The sequence below is a fragment of the Zosterops lateralis genome (genome assembly GCF_965231275.1).
Source record: "Zosterops lateralis genome assembly, chromosome: 3".
Taxonomy (NCBI): domain Eukaryota; kingdom Metazoa; phylum Chordata; class Aves; order Passeriformes; family Zosteropidae; genus Zosterops; species Zosterops lateralis.
In genome coordinates, this window is record NC_139764.1 from 51,721,901 (window position 1) to 51,736,496 (window position 14,596).

Below are 14,596 nucleotides of genomic sequence, written 5' to 3' on the forward strand. Positions count from 1 at the left end.
AGCTCCTGCCTCTCCCAGTCTGGTGTCCACGTATGCATCTTCTGCTGAAGAATACAATCTACCTGTATACCATAGGACTGCTCTTAAACTTGATTTAAATGTTTTATAATCTAATGCGCCTAAAAATTAACATAATTTTACAGGACACTGCAATTGGTTGCTCAGAGCAGCTGTGGGTGTCCCATCCCTGGAAGTGTTCCAGGCCAGGCTGGATGGTGCTCTGAGCAACCTGGTCTAGTGGAAAGTGTCCCTGCCCATGGCAGGGGCATTGGAACTAGATGGTCTTTAAAGGTCCTTTCCAACTGAAGTTATTCTATGATTCTAAGAAGTTAATGATTTTCCACATTGAAATAACAACACTGAGAGAAGGCAAAGCAAAGTGGAGGGCCAAAGTTTAACAAAACTATTGGGAATTTTCTATCTATATCTAAATTACATGCACTTTATTGCATCTCAAGTTTTCATTTTTCTACTGCTTAATAATCACAAATATGTTATATATACCCTTTCCATTTTGTCATTCTTTCACTATATTACATCAAATTTAATTTCCTGTGGAAGTGTGTAATCTTTTCAGCTGTCACTGTCTCAGAAGCTTTTCTGTAATAAGCAGAGCCTCATCCTCTGGCAGGTCGATCTTTTATGAGCTGTGCTCCTGCAGATTAGTTTCCTGAAATGTTTGCAATGCTATATGAGAACCAGCCAAAGAGGAGAACCAAAATAACACCCAAAAGGAAAAACAAACATGAAAACCTTCACTTCCTTCTGACTGCTGTGTTCACTGGTCAAAGGAAATTTCATTTTGATGTGTGTAGATGGCAAATCCATGAAGGTTATTGCTGCGTATCAGAACCTTCACGAGGTGCAAGATGCAACCTCCGTTGCCCCACAGCTAATTAAAAGTACAGCTGTGAGATGGCTGCTTGCTCTTTGTGCTGGGGAACACAGAGGTCTGCAAATGGTCACTACTTTGACAGCTGCCTCTCCCCACCACCTGCCCTCAGCACTCCAAGAGGTCACATTCCACCAGAAAAGTGAAAATGTCAACCAAGACGCATTCACACTTTTCATGATGAGATACCTGTGATGGCAGGAAAGCAGACCAGCTGGTCTGCTGGGTCCTTTCCAGACCTGTGTCCCTGCAGGAGATGAAACTCATCTTCTTCAAACCAGCTTTCCATTACCAATGCTTACACACACTCCAAAACAACTTATTTACAAAACCACACACCAACAAATAATTCTGAATGTTTGAAAATTCAACTCACAAGAAATATGACCAACAGAAATTCTTATTCCTGTATCCCTCTTGAAAAGGTGTTTAAGTATGGATAACAGAAGAGATATCTGAACAAACACAAACAGTCTGCAAAGGGTCATGTTAATGGTGTTTGGCCACCAGAGACTACTGAGGGTGGTTACAAAGGCATACTAGAAGCCCTGCCAGAAGAAGAAGGTGCAATGCTCCCTCATTTCAGTGGAGATGTCACCTCTAAGAGCTTCTCTTTGAACTATCCAGCTAGATGTGGAAACCTTCACCAACCAACGCACAGGCTACCCAAGCTGTGAACTGCTTTCCCAAAACACCCTGCACTGATCAATGAAGAATGATTTTTCTCTTCCTGTTCCCTCTAAGACTTCTGTCTTGCTTTCCCTCTCTCACATCACTGCTGTGGCAGTATATCATCCATATTTCTGACAGTGTCTTCAAAATTACATATAAAAATGCAGTGCATAAAACCCAGATATATACTTTCAGAGCAAACAGTTACCTCTCTTTATCACATATAACAAGCATTTCACTAACTGAGTTCTCTTCTCATTATTTTGTCAATCCATTTTCATGTAATTCTGTTTTACATTTGTATCTTTAATACTTAATCTCTAAGAAATGGCTAAGCAGTAAAAAAAAAATCCAAGGAGGGAACATTACTTTAACAGAAGGTGTTAAATGCAGTGCAATTCCACTCCCATCAGCATGAAGAAACTTTTTCAGCCAGCTTTGGTGGAAGTTGCATTGGGGCCATAAGTCAGATGAAGATGTTCCACACTAACAGCTACATGATGTGCTCTGAACTGCTTTAGAACCTAAAACAACAATGTAATCACTCTCATAAAAACATTCTGCCATAGTCTTACAGGACCTGAGAGTGTGTGTATGTGTGTTAAAAATTTCAAGGCAGAATTCCAAAAAAGAAAAACATGCCGGCTCTCAGTGACCTTAGATTTTTTTGCCTTATAGGTCATGAATTGAATAGCCTTCCTTCACCAGATGTGGATCTCAGTCTCCATTTCCTTATAAAGGGTGAGGAAAACAGGCTCAAATATGAATTTACTTCCTATTGAAATCTTGGTCAAAGATGATGGGTGATGTAAAGATCAAACATCAAGGGAATAACTGCCATCATCTGGTTGAGTTTGGTAAAATGGAGTTAATTTAGACTTCTTTAGGGACTCATTGCTGTGTGAAATTAATCTAATTTAAACTGACCAGAAATTGAAAATGGAATGAAGAAAGAAAGCAATTAAACACCTTTCCTAAATGCAAAAAAAAAGTACTGCTTTAAGTGCAGCAATACAATTAAGGTACAGAACAATACAGTTAAAGTACAGAACCCTTCATGCTACTGCTCCCACTCCCTCCTTCTTGAGAGACAGAATAATCGTCTGTATATCTGCATATTGTCACCGTACCAGTATAATCTCATCCAAAGGAAACATTGCTAGAATGCTTCTACCAATATCTGTGAATAAATACATGTTCAAGTTAAAACAGTTCACTGTTCTGCATACAGGCCAGGCCTAGCAGATAAACATCTGCTGGAACAGCTCCCTGTAACTGGTTGTACATGTGGCTTAACATTTACTTCAATGACTTTTAGCACCTTCTTGTTATTGTTTCTGTGCTGTTCCAACAAGCAATGGTTAATGTGAGATGCAGACTTTCACATACCGTGTATTTGTGGATAACTGGTTCCCAGAGATGTGGCAGTGATAACATTGTCATCGTAGGAGTCAAAGGAGCTCAGGGTAGATCACATGTCAGAAGAGGGTCCCACCTGAAAGTATAACAAATCCAGATACTAAGTTCATCATATTCAGAGGTTTACAGCAAGCTCTGCCAATACATTTGTGCATTTCACACATTCATCCTGTGCATTAACAGAGTCTGTGCTTTTTCCAGCTCACAGAAAACATTCTGCCATTCACAATGGCAAGCAGAAGTGCCCTGCTGTAGCCAAACTGTTCTGGCCCACTGCTCCAGACCATATTTCAGGCATACTACCAAACCACTGAAAACTAGTTTTCAATATTAAAGCAGAAGCTGTCATTGTCTGGTGGACAGATACAGATTTTCAGATTTCCCATTGGTCCTTGAAAAGCATGTAATTCCTTTCACCAGTACACCAGTGCACCGCCAGTTTGGCTTTACCTTTCCTTTTTGTTTTTTCCCCTCCCCCAAACATTGTAAATTGATGGTTTGGAAGAAGACCCAACACTGGAGCTCTCTTGTAACCAACTTTCTTGAGATCAAGGGATCTTAAGAAAGCATTTACTTCCCACTGGTGACTACAATCACCTTATTTATAATCATTTGATAATTTAAAATCACCTGATGGGTGATTCTGCTTTAAAATATTTTGGTAGGTAACAATGCAGAGATGAAAAATGAGCTTGTATTAGCAGTGCTATCTGCAATGACAAGACACACTGCAACAAACAAACAATCCAATTTCTTAATCAAGCCTCTCCAAAAAGAAGCTTCCTCCTACTCTACAAGCTCCATCTCATCCTAGAGGAAGTGGTTTTCAGGAGGAAAGTCTGGTAAATAACAAAGAATTTTCAAGAATTCGGATTAGGCATAGTGTATATTTTTTTAAATTACTCTAATGCTTCTTTGACTCTTCATGCCTCCAAAGTGGCTTGACTCTTGCCTTTATTACACTTCAGTGAGCAGCCTCAACACCCCACAGCTCACTAGTATCACGTACACCTTCATTTGCTGCCACCCAAGCAAGTCAGTGTCTCCCATACTCTGCATTTGGTTTTCAATAACAAGTGTAAAACCATGTAAATACTAAGTTACAAAGCACACAATCCCTGGGTCCAAAACAACAACAAAAAATTATTGAAGGGTGGTATACTGCCCATGGGTATGATGCTACAATGTAATACCTAACATTTGCCTGCTCTGAAGCAGTATAAACACCAACAGAGCAGTGCACATATTTTTGGGCACAGGCACACTTAAATGCCAGACGCTGAGGTGAGCTGCTGAGCCACAGCATGGGACCCAGCAGCAGAGAGGAAAACAGAGGAGCAGTGACTGCCCAGAGGCAGCGCTGGCTGGCAGATGGTGCAGAGACCTATCTGAGTGTCAGACAGATCTGTTCTATGGAACTGCTTAAATCTGCTTTCCCAATAACTCTCCTTCACCTACAAAAAGCAAAATTTCCTAACCCATTGAAGCCTTAAAAAGAATCTTCCTTCCCAGAGAAATCATTTGTGACATACTCCCCACAGAAGGATCAACACAGCCAACTGCTCTCAACAGAAAAACACAGTAAGACATGCAACACATTCTTCTTCTGCTTGCAGATTTATTTGCAGTCATTTAATAATCTGTTCCTAATGACTGCGCCTAATCATTTACCTTGCAAACTACCAGGACTTTTCAGGTGAATAATTTAAACGTTTTTCTTTTTTCTTTATGTCTGTTAATAGTTGTGTTAGAAAATGAACAATCTCACGAATAATTTCATTTCAAAGCTCTGAATCACCATATGAATTGAAAAGAATGATCACCAGATAGCTACATCATGAACAGAAATATACAGCACACATGGAACCAAGTGAAACACAGTCTATCACCTCTAGGGAATCAGTTCAAACCTAATCAAGTTGGTAGCTGTCACCAGCTACCTTTGGCTTCCTGCTTTCCAGTGCCCTGTAGGAAATCAATTTGTAATTCTCCATTTGATTCGCTTTTCCTCAGATTTCATCACCAAGAAGAAATCTGAGGAAAAGATTTTCTTTATCCTCTTCCTTGGCCAGGTCCAGATTTTCAAGGCCACCAGTTACCCCTCATTTCAGAGCTTGCTGTCTCTCTGCTCACAGCTGAGATGGGGGGATCTCAGAGACCATGTAGAAGAAAGCCAAAACTGCTCGAAACAAACCACTTCTAGTGGAGCCGGAGGCACTAATGAGCAACAGCTAAGAATTTATGTAATTACTCATGACCCTGACAACTTTCAAGATCTTTTACAAAGATCTTTCTGTCGGAGGCCTCCTAATTCCTTACCTGTGGTGAGAAACAAACACCAAAGTCCCAAAAATACACCTAAAAATTGCAAGTCCTAGAAGAGCTTCTTTAAGGCAAAAGCAAAGTCTTCCTAGGTGAAGCAGAAGCATGGAAGTCATTGTGAAATGAAACGGAAATGAAAATTATTTGGGAAGTATTTAAATATGTGGTTCTAGCAATTATGAAAATAGTTAGTGTTGACAGAAATCCATCGGGAATCCAGCGCTTAAAATCTCAGTAGGAGAACGACTGGGAACTAAACATACAAATCAATATGGTCTTTACAGAAAGAGAGACTGGTAAGAAAATGAATACAGTTCTTGTCCAAACTGTTTATTTTCTATAGCTATACAGATAATCGCTAGTGCTATCAATTAAAAGCTTCTTTTTCACAAGCAGTGTTTTAAGGAAATGCATTACTAGGCACAGTTAGAAAAGTTAAGGGAAGCTGAAGTTAAATTTTTGCTTCCAACTTAATTCTACACATTATCTGTGCCATCACTTTCTAACACTGAGTCTACATGTCTTAGGACTATCCTAAAACTGCATTTGTACATACTAAACTACAGATAAGTTATTCCCTTGCCCCAAAGTTACTCCTTTCTTATAACAAAGTACAGCACTGAAGAAGCAAATATGCAATTTTTTGTATTATAATATTCATATCAATGTACACAGCTAAGTCACACCAACAGAGCTACAGAGGCCTAGCAACCACAGGTATTTAAAAAGTCCCTATAAAACCACTGTTGTGCTCTAGGACTTACCAGGGTTTTACGAATTCTTTCTCCTCATGCTCATTTGAAGAATGAATGAGGACTTAAGAAATAGACAAAGCAGCTAAACCAAATGCTTAGATTGATTATATACAAGCATCAAACTCTTTACTAAACTCAGGTCAGGAGGAATCAAGCCTCAAAAACTCTCCAGATACATATAATAGAATATATTTTATTATTAATTTCATTAAAAACTATAGCTTCTAGTTTAAAATCTTCTATTTTTTTTAAATATAGCCTTTCAGAAAATTAGAGTTTAAAATTAAATGAAAAATGTAATTAATGATCTGAAAAAAACTTTTCTGTCATTTCCTCTCAATCAATCTCAGGTATTTCCTCTCAATCAAAGGCTCAGGTATTACTTTCCTGACACGTGTTTGCTGCTTTACAACTTCAGCATGATCTTAGTAAAGGTGAGAAAGCTGGTATTTTGTTCTCTCTGCCATCAGAAGCCACATTACAGACACAAGTGCACTTGTATGCTTTACTATGCAACACAAAAATTGGATGGATGGATGGATGGATGGATGGATGGATGGATGGATGGATGGATGGATGAAGTGAGAGCAAAATGTATCAGACTGACATACACGAAGACTAATGCCCTCTTCTCCATACAGAAGAGGCACGGTGCTCAACAGTGACCCAGGCTTTTCCCCAAACCATGTCTCCACACACACTGCAGCTGCACTCTGGGAGGAAAACAGGAGCAGTACTTTCTCAGTAAGTGGGAATTACACTGCTGGTAGCAACTATTGAGTTCTGCCTTTGTAACATCTGAACACAAATAGGTCACACCAACAAGTGGGAGGGCAAGTGAGAAGAGAATGAGAGAAAGGGGATGCAGCTGCAGATACAAGGGTGAACTGCAGCAGGGGGTTCCACAGTGATGCACAGCAATCTGCTGCCCAACAGCACTGGGGAATTCAGAAACCGGAAACTGGAAGCACTCCCTGGCACAAAGCTGCACAAAAGGAGTGAGGGACGTGCCAGAGCTGTAAAGAAAATAAAGCATGAAAATCTCCACACAAACTACTTTTTTTTTTTTTACTTTCTCTGATAACCTGCAGTGAAAGCCCCTAAAATTAAAAAAAATACTTGTTAGACAGTCCCTGGCACGATATATTCCACCAGGCACTACTTAAATAATCAAGTACATTATTCTTTGTCACTTTGTCACTCTATGACTTGCTTTGACCTTTCCCGCTTTTAGACTAACCTTTTTTTTTTTTTTTTTTTTTTTTTTCCTCCATTCTGTGCCTTATTTTCATGAATGTTTGTGATCACAGAATATATTGAGAGTGACAGACAGTAAACATTACTGGAGGCTGTTGCACTTGGACTGTGACTTAGACTGTGATGTGAATGATCATCCAGAGGCGGGTATATGAGCTCAGAGTTAGAAGGTCACTCCAATGCCCCTCCCTCCAAAGATCAACACTTTTCAAAAACAACCTCTAAAAATCAAAATTTAACACCAAGAGAATTTCACAGTAATTCCTATTTCTATTCCAGCCACAGTAATGAAACACTTTTCAGAGAACAAAAGTCATTAAACAGAGAATGTTGACAAATGAGACAGAAGATGCTGGGGATATGAAAGCACAGGAAAAAACACCCCATTCCACCCCATATCCCATTGGGATATAACATCTCAAGTACTGGTGAGAGACACACAGAAAAAGACAGCCAGAGTCAGTCTTGAAAAGCACAAAGAGATTTGATCACTAATCAGAGACAGAAACCCATCTGAAAGTCACAACTGTCTCTGCAGGCTCTGAAAGACAGAATTAAATTGGCTTAGTACTATATTCAAAACCGAATTTAATTAGCTGACATTAAGCAGGATAAGTTTGCAGTACCATGTTGCTCTGACAAGCTGTCTCCAGAAGGGTAAGTGGAAGGTAAAATCTTATTTTTCAGGATGAGATTACGGCCATGCACTGAGACAGAAGGTAATGGCATGTCTGCTGAGGGCAGCTGAAACTTGCTGCTGGACATTTCATCTCACACTATAAAAGGATGGTATGTGATAGATGAGCCAGAAGTGCAAGTTTCAGATTCTGCACATTTATTCATATGGCTGTGCAGCTTCATCCTCCTTCTGCCGTTGCCACTTACATAAAGAAGAGAACCTCTGCCAGGAGCTTTTCCTCCAGTTTCTCAGTCAGAGCTGCCCCCTGGAAAGACTACGATATCCTAGGTGCAATTTATTTATTTTTGTTTATAAGAGAGCATGTTGGTCCCTGGTTGGAAGAACGAGGTCTGTGAAGGGGGCAGTTTCTGTGCTAACCGGGCAGGCTGACACATCTGTTGGCTGCTGCACATCTGTTGTGTGTTTTATGGGGTCACCCACAGCACCCCTGTTCTGCTCTGCTCTACCAAGACTTCTCTACACGTACTAGAACCTGCACATCACAATGCAAGCTCCAAGCAGAGTGGCAGCATTTGACAGCGAATAGAAGTAAACACAAACTATGGCAAAAATCTAGCAGCACACAGTGCCGAAGGAAGGATCAATGGTAAAATGCATGTTGAATCCAAATTGTTTCCCCAAGGAACACTTGGAGGAGATGGAATAACACATTTCAAAGGGAAAGTCCCATGAATATGGGAGGTAACAAGCCTTGCCTTCTTGTGCCTCCTTGTATTGATAAATTTTGTTCTGGAGAAAGGTATCTCACTGTCGGTGCTAGAAATTCTGCTTATTTTCAAAGTAGGCACATGCATCCCAGGGTGTGACCAGGAAAGCTATTGCTCACATCATTTGAGCTAGTATCTCATCTCTGCTGCACCAGAACCAAGCCAGATTTACAAAGCAAGCTTCATCCATCCCATTAGCAAATCACTAAGAAGGTGTTCTTCCATCCCCTAACAAAACTGCACAGCAATATGAGATCTTAATTTAGGCTGGCAGTGCCCTTCTTCCTCCCGCGACTCCTCTCACCAGGACTGTGTTTAGGCTGTGTGACCTTGTGTGGCAGCTCATAGATTTCAAGTGCAAGCACAACACACTGCATGCCCTTCTCTGGCACCACATTAATCACCCCACTTTAATGACTTCTACTGATAAACCACCCTGCGTACCCAGCCATCCTCCCCAGCGGCCGCATCTACAGCAATAAATTAAACATGCCCTTTCCCATACTCTGCCACCGTGTCATCCACCAGTAGAGAAAAAGTCACTGAGAGTCTCAGGTGGCAGTCAGGGGTGAAAACTCATTTTACTAGTCAAGAGACCCCAGTTTTATTGCCCATTTGACAGGTGACCCTGAATTTCTCTATGTTTTTTTCATCCAGAAGAATCCTATTCCTTTCCAGCTACAATGAGAACCACAGATGCAAGATACCACTAATTACTGCAAAGTATCTACACCACCTATTGCTCTACATAACTATAGATCAGAAGTACCTTCAACTAAACAAACATAGCTACAGAGAACATATGATTTTTTAGTATTATTTCTTAATTATTTCACTCTCTTCCAGGAAACTCAAGTCCACAGCTGAGCACGAATAAAGACACAAGATCTTTATGATAAGGAAAGCAAAACAATGGCCTGACATGACCTAACGAAAGCACAGGATACTACTCCCCCAGGGTAGAAATCTCCTTATTCCAAAACTTCCTTTCAAGTGTTTTGAATACATTACTAAACAAAGAAACAAGACATTCACTTTTGTGAGGCAGTAATATCCTTTAAAGTAGTGGCATCTGATATTATTCCATAAATCATCCACAAAATCAATGTGCTTTATGTCGGATGGGACCTTTAAACTTAAGAATAAAACAAGTTTAGGTCTGAGTCGCAATGCAAAGATTCACGTAATAAACTAAATATGTCAAAAGCTTCAGTGGAAAAAGGGTGGTTGAAGATTTAACACGGTTTAACACAGCGCACAAAGGCACACAGATTGACCTCTGTGATGCTAAGTGATGTATGGTGCTGGGAGTGCCACCAAATCACAGGACCTGAGAAACAGACTGAGTTCTTAGCTGCCGGTGATTTCTTATCTGACTACGGTGGGCATCTCACAATCTGTCTCCATCTTTGATCCCTATGGTAACATTTCTTTCCTCTCCTCATCTGTCAGATATTTATGCTGTAAATTCAGCAAGTTTGAAGATGTAAAGACAAGGAAGCCTACATCTTCATAGAAGCCTTTAGATATTACTACACAGAAAATAATTGTCGTGGTAATAAAAAAAAAATCACTTACATCACACAATTCTAACATTTTACCATTTTAACATAGCTTCCTATCTGGAAAGTATTCCCAAAGGAATTAATTCAACCTTCCTCCCAAGATCTCTTTTGTAACCTTGCTTCCTACTTAAAAAAACCCCCTGTAATCACAAACTGTGTGTGATGTCACGCCTATGTCTGTCTGTCTTCTCTTAATAATTTCTCTAAAGACATTCAACAAAGAGGTAGCAGTCTCAAAATTACTCAGTTGCCAGAAGTTCTTTCCAATTTCAATTTATGCTCAGGAGAGAAATGATCAGCATTCATGTTAAGGGAAGATCTTCCATGTTGAGTCAGAATTTGCAGATAAAACAGATGTACTGAGATGCAAAACGGTGTCAAAAGCTGAAGTTCACAACTACAGCTGTACCCATACGGCTAAATAAAAGTGGGGAAGGAAGCAACTTCACACACTGGAGTACACTGGCCCAGCTACCACATCATTGTGAGATGCAGAGTTTATATCTGTGGTCTGTATCTCACTGGGAAAAGCCTACAAACTCCCATCGCCCAAGTGTCTCCCATGGAGTTTTCTAGGGAGGACACAGTGCAGCATTTGAAAAATCCTGAAGCCCTCAGTGAGAAGATACTGCTTTAAAAATGGTGAGAGGAAGACTAGAGCAGCTGCAGAAGAAAATACACATACACACACTCCTGAGTACTCATTACAGTTGCAAAGACAAACTTCCAAACCCAAAATAATACAATATTGTCTCTCTTGTTCTGTCACAATTGGCTGTTTCAGCAAAGTGTAACAACAAAACCAAAATAAACACCACCAGTGAAGTTCACTACTGTCTTCTCGAAAGGCAGTGTCTGCCAATAATTACATTCATGCTCCTGCCACTGCAAGACAGGAAATTTGGATCAGCAGCAGGTGAATTATAAAACTATAAACAGCAGCACTGAAATTATAATCTTATTTTGCTGTAAAATTTTTTAAAATATTTTAAAGGCTATATTTTGTCATACATATTTCTGTCATGAATTATATCAAAACACATCTAGATGGTTATGATGATACTTCAAATATACTGTGCAATGAAAAATACAATGAAACAACTTTTGAAATAATTTATTACTCATTCCCATGCTTGATAAGAAAACAAATACTGATTTATTTATTTTATGCTATCAAAAGCATCATATTTTGAAAGCAGTAAGTTCTTTCCACTACCAGTTTGTAGCATCCTGCTTCCATCTCTGCAGTTTAGGAACTCAGAGTTTCATCTGCTGGTGTGAGGGAAAAGATTTGAGTAGCTACAAGTAAGTGCAACTACAAGAAATGGCTTGTAGTTGAAAGACAGATGACAGCAGGATGGAACACATAACCAGAATATTTTAGAAGTCTAAGATTTTTCTTCCTATTGATATAATATGGACAACAGATGGGTTTTTAAATGCAGCTCTCGATACAACTTTGCATGTGAGAAGGAAAATAATTTGGAGTTCACGGGAACAGGAGCAGATTGTTCTGTGAATCCAGTTGGTGTCATTCTACACCCTTAAATTCTCCTGTAAAATACTGTAAGCAGAACAGCAGGAGTCCCAAAATTCCCCATGCTGGCTCCAGCTCAATAAGCCATTCCTATTCACAAAGTATATAACCATATACTTAACTTCAGGAGAATGTATAGGACCCAGTGATTTCACTACAGCTTAGGAATCTGCCTGAAATTAAAGTTTCATTTAGGGGCTTTGCTAATGAAGCACCAGATTCATCCAGCAGATATTTGTGCCGCATTTCTCTCATGCCTTGGCTGCTGACTGCACTTTAGGTAGGCTATTTTTCCTCTTAAGAAAAGGAGATAGAACTGGACTCCAAAGCCACAGGTAGCCTGACTTTTTCAAAGACTTCTGTGTTTAATATCATAAATACAATGAGCAGAGGTGTCTGTAGCAAATGGCACAACTATTGGTTGCTCTGAGAATGGTCACTTAAAAACAAACAACAAAAAATTAAGGTTCAAATCTTGCAGTCAGTTTTAGCACAAAACCTCTATTGGCTTCCTATGGATCAATGGCAGAATACAGCATCTGTCTACAAGGAAGTGGAACTGACGTGAAGAGAACACTGCACAGCAGTGATAAAGCTGTGCCTCACTCATATTTATGAATATAACTCACATGAAAATCAGTGTAAGGTGGTGTGAATCTTGCCCCAAACTCATCAACTGTGTAGCAGAACCAGGAACTGAAGCTGTGGGCACTGAGTCCCCACCCAGCCTGCTACTCACTAGACCATACTTCCTTGGGTAGAGAATTACAGTAAATATCAAGTCAGCTGGGTACTGCTGAGTTCATGTGATTACACGTCACAAACAGTAAAACATGCCACCACCATAAACTCAAAGGTCTACTCCATGCATATGACGTTTTCATGTTTAGTTTTGATGCAAAGCATTCACATTCCAAGTGCAGACACATGCATTCAAAGCAATTTTTCAGATGGAATAAAATATACATTGAAGCAGTGAGTGCTATTCTAGTTTTCAGAGTTTCTCTGCAAAATGGTTATAAAAAAAACTGTCATTACCATTTTGAATCTACAAGAATGACACGTCAGCAGAAAGAAAAAAATATTTTTCTTACTATTGCAACCAGCCACCTCACTGCATGCAGTATGCCAGGAAAACTGACTTGCTGCAGGAGGACTTGAACTGGCACAGGCACAACAGAAAGGATTTTAATCTACAAGCACTGCACTATGGAGAGCAACTGCACAAGGAAGCATGCTCCATGCAGATAAATCAAATCTTTCATGATGCATTCAAAAAAACAACTCCATTCACAAAGTAAACCTTACGACAAACATCTCCAAAGTCTGGGAAGGTTCAAACCCAGGGCCTGCCAAGGTAAAGAAAGACAGCACATGTATTTCTGCAGGGTGAAACCTGTTCTCTACCATAGAGAAGGGTGTTGTATTGGTGCTTCCAAAGAAACATGCACCATGGCAACACCACTGCGGTGTTGAACTCGCCTTGGTGAGACTGATGGTGCAATCAACACAATCTCATGGGCAGCCTTGTCTGCAACTGAGCAAAAGCTTTTGCTTCTCATCCCCACAAACAGTGAAACCATCATGACTTGTGATCTGCCTCTCCCAAAGCAGTGGCAGGTTCACGAGGGACTGGCTGAGGGGTAGAAGGACTACAACAAGCACAATCACAGGAACCAGGCAAACACTCTCAAATTCATTCCTGTGACAAGGAGCAAAGGCCACACACCCACTTAGGTCACACATTATACAAATTTCAGTATTATCTAGGGTCCAATTTTACACACACAGCAGCTCTGGGGAGATTGTGTTGCAGCAACACAACATGGAAAAAGAGTGGCCTTTGCATGGCTCCAGACACTATACCACAGCACACAGTACAACCACAGTTAAGAGAAAATAAGTCTGCAATAATGAAAAGATTTGTTTGAAACTCTCCCATCTTAATCTATTCTTTATTTGTATCAGACTTACTGTAAATTTGCTTGAGTTTTTTTTTAAATGCTTCAATCTGCTAAGAAAAGTCTTCTTGCAGATGGACTGGTAATGAAATACAAATAGAATGCTTAATATGAAAAATGTAATGCACAGCATATTTTTTTCCTTTACTTGTTTCATCTTAATTTGCACCTGGCCATTTTCATGCTGAGCATCTCATTTGGTTAAATAATTAGTGTAAATTAAATTTCACCTTTTTTAACAGGCAAAAAATTGTGAAACTGAGTTGGTAATTGTTTCAAGTTTTGCCACAACATGGAAACAACTTGATAACCTGACAACACTTAAGGATTTGAATGAACAAGACGCACGAAAGCAAGGAAAATGAAACTGTGTACAGCAACTTGCAGGGCGAGAAATCCCTCTGTGCAGAGCCTTGTGACCTGGAGTAGTAACCCCTGAAGATCTACTCAAAGACCCCAGGATGTAAGAGTTTACTCCTGAGCAAGCCACTGTCAGCTCACACACAGAGATACACCCCCTCCTTTTCTGTGCATCAGTGCCACTCATGGCAATTAACTTTCTTGCATCCAGCAGCCACATGCTTACCCTACTCTGCTCACTCACAGATTTCAACAGAAATTACACTAGAATCAAGGCCAGCCCACACCTCCCACAGCACATGGTGAACAACCCTTGCTCCTCACGGGCACTGATCCCAGCTATGCTCATCTGCACCATCCTGTGCCTGCACAGCCCAGCTCATCCCCCCATCAGCCCTCAGCCCACCCCTGGCTGCCCCCCAGCAAAAGCCAGCAGGCGCAGTCTCTCA

At 40.2% G+C, this 14,596-nt stretch overlaps 1 protein-coding gene across 5 annotated transcripts in view; it reads right to left on the minus strand.

Annotated features, from left to right (window-relative positions):
• The window catches only part of HIVEP2 (HIVEP zinc finger 2), a 136,745-nt gene that overhangs the window by 101,609 nt on the left and 20,540 nt on the right, over positions 1-14,596 (minus strand). For all 5 annotated transcript variants that reach the window (XM_083856878.1, XM_083856874.1, XM_083856877.1 and 2 more), the window contains exon 2: positions 2,954-3,059. The gene's annotated coding sequence lies outside the window, so the exon portion shown is untranslated. The remainder of the gene's footprint in view (positions 1-2,953; positions 3,060-14,596) is intronic.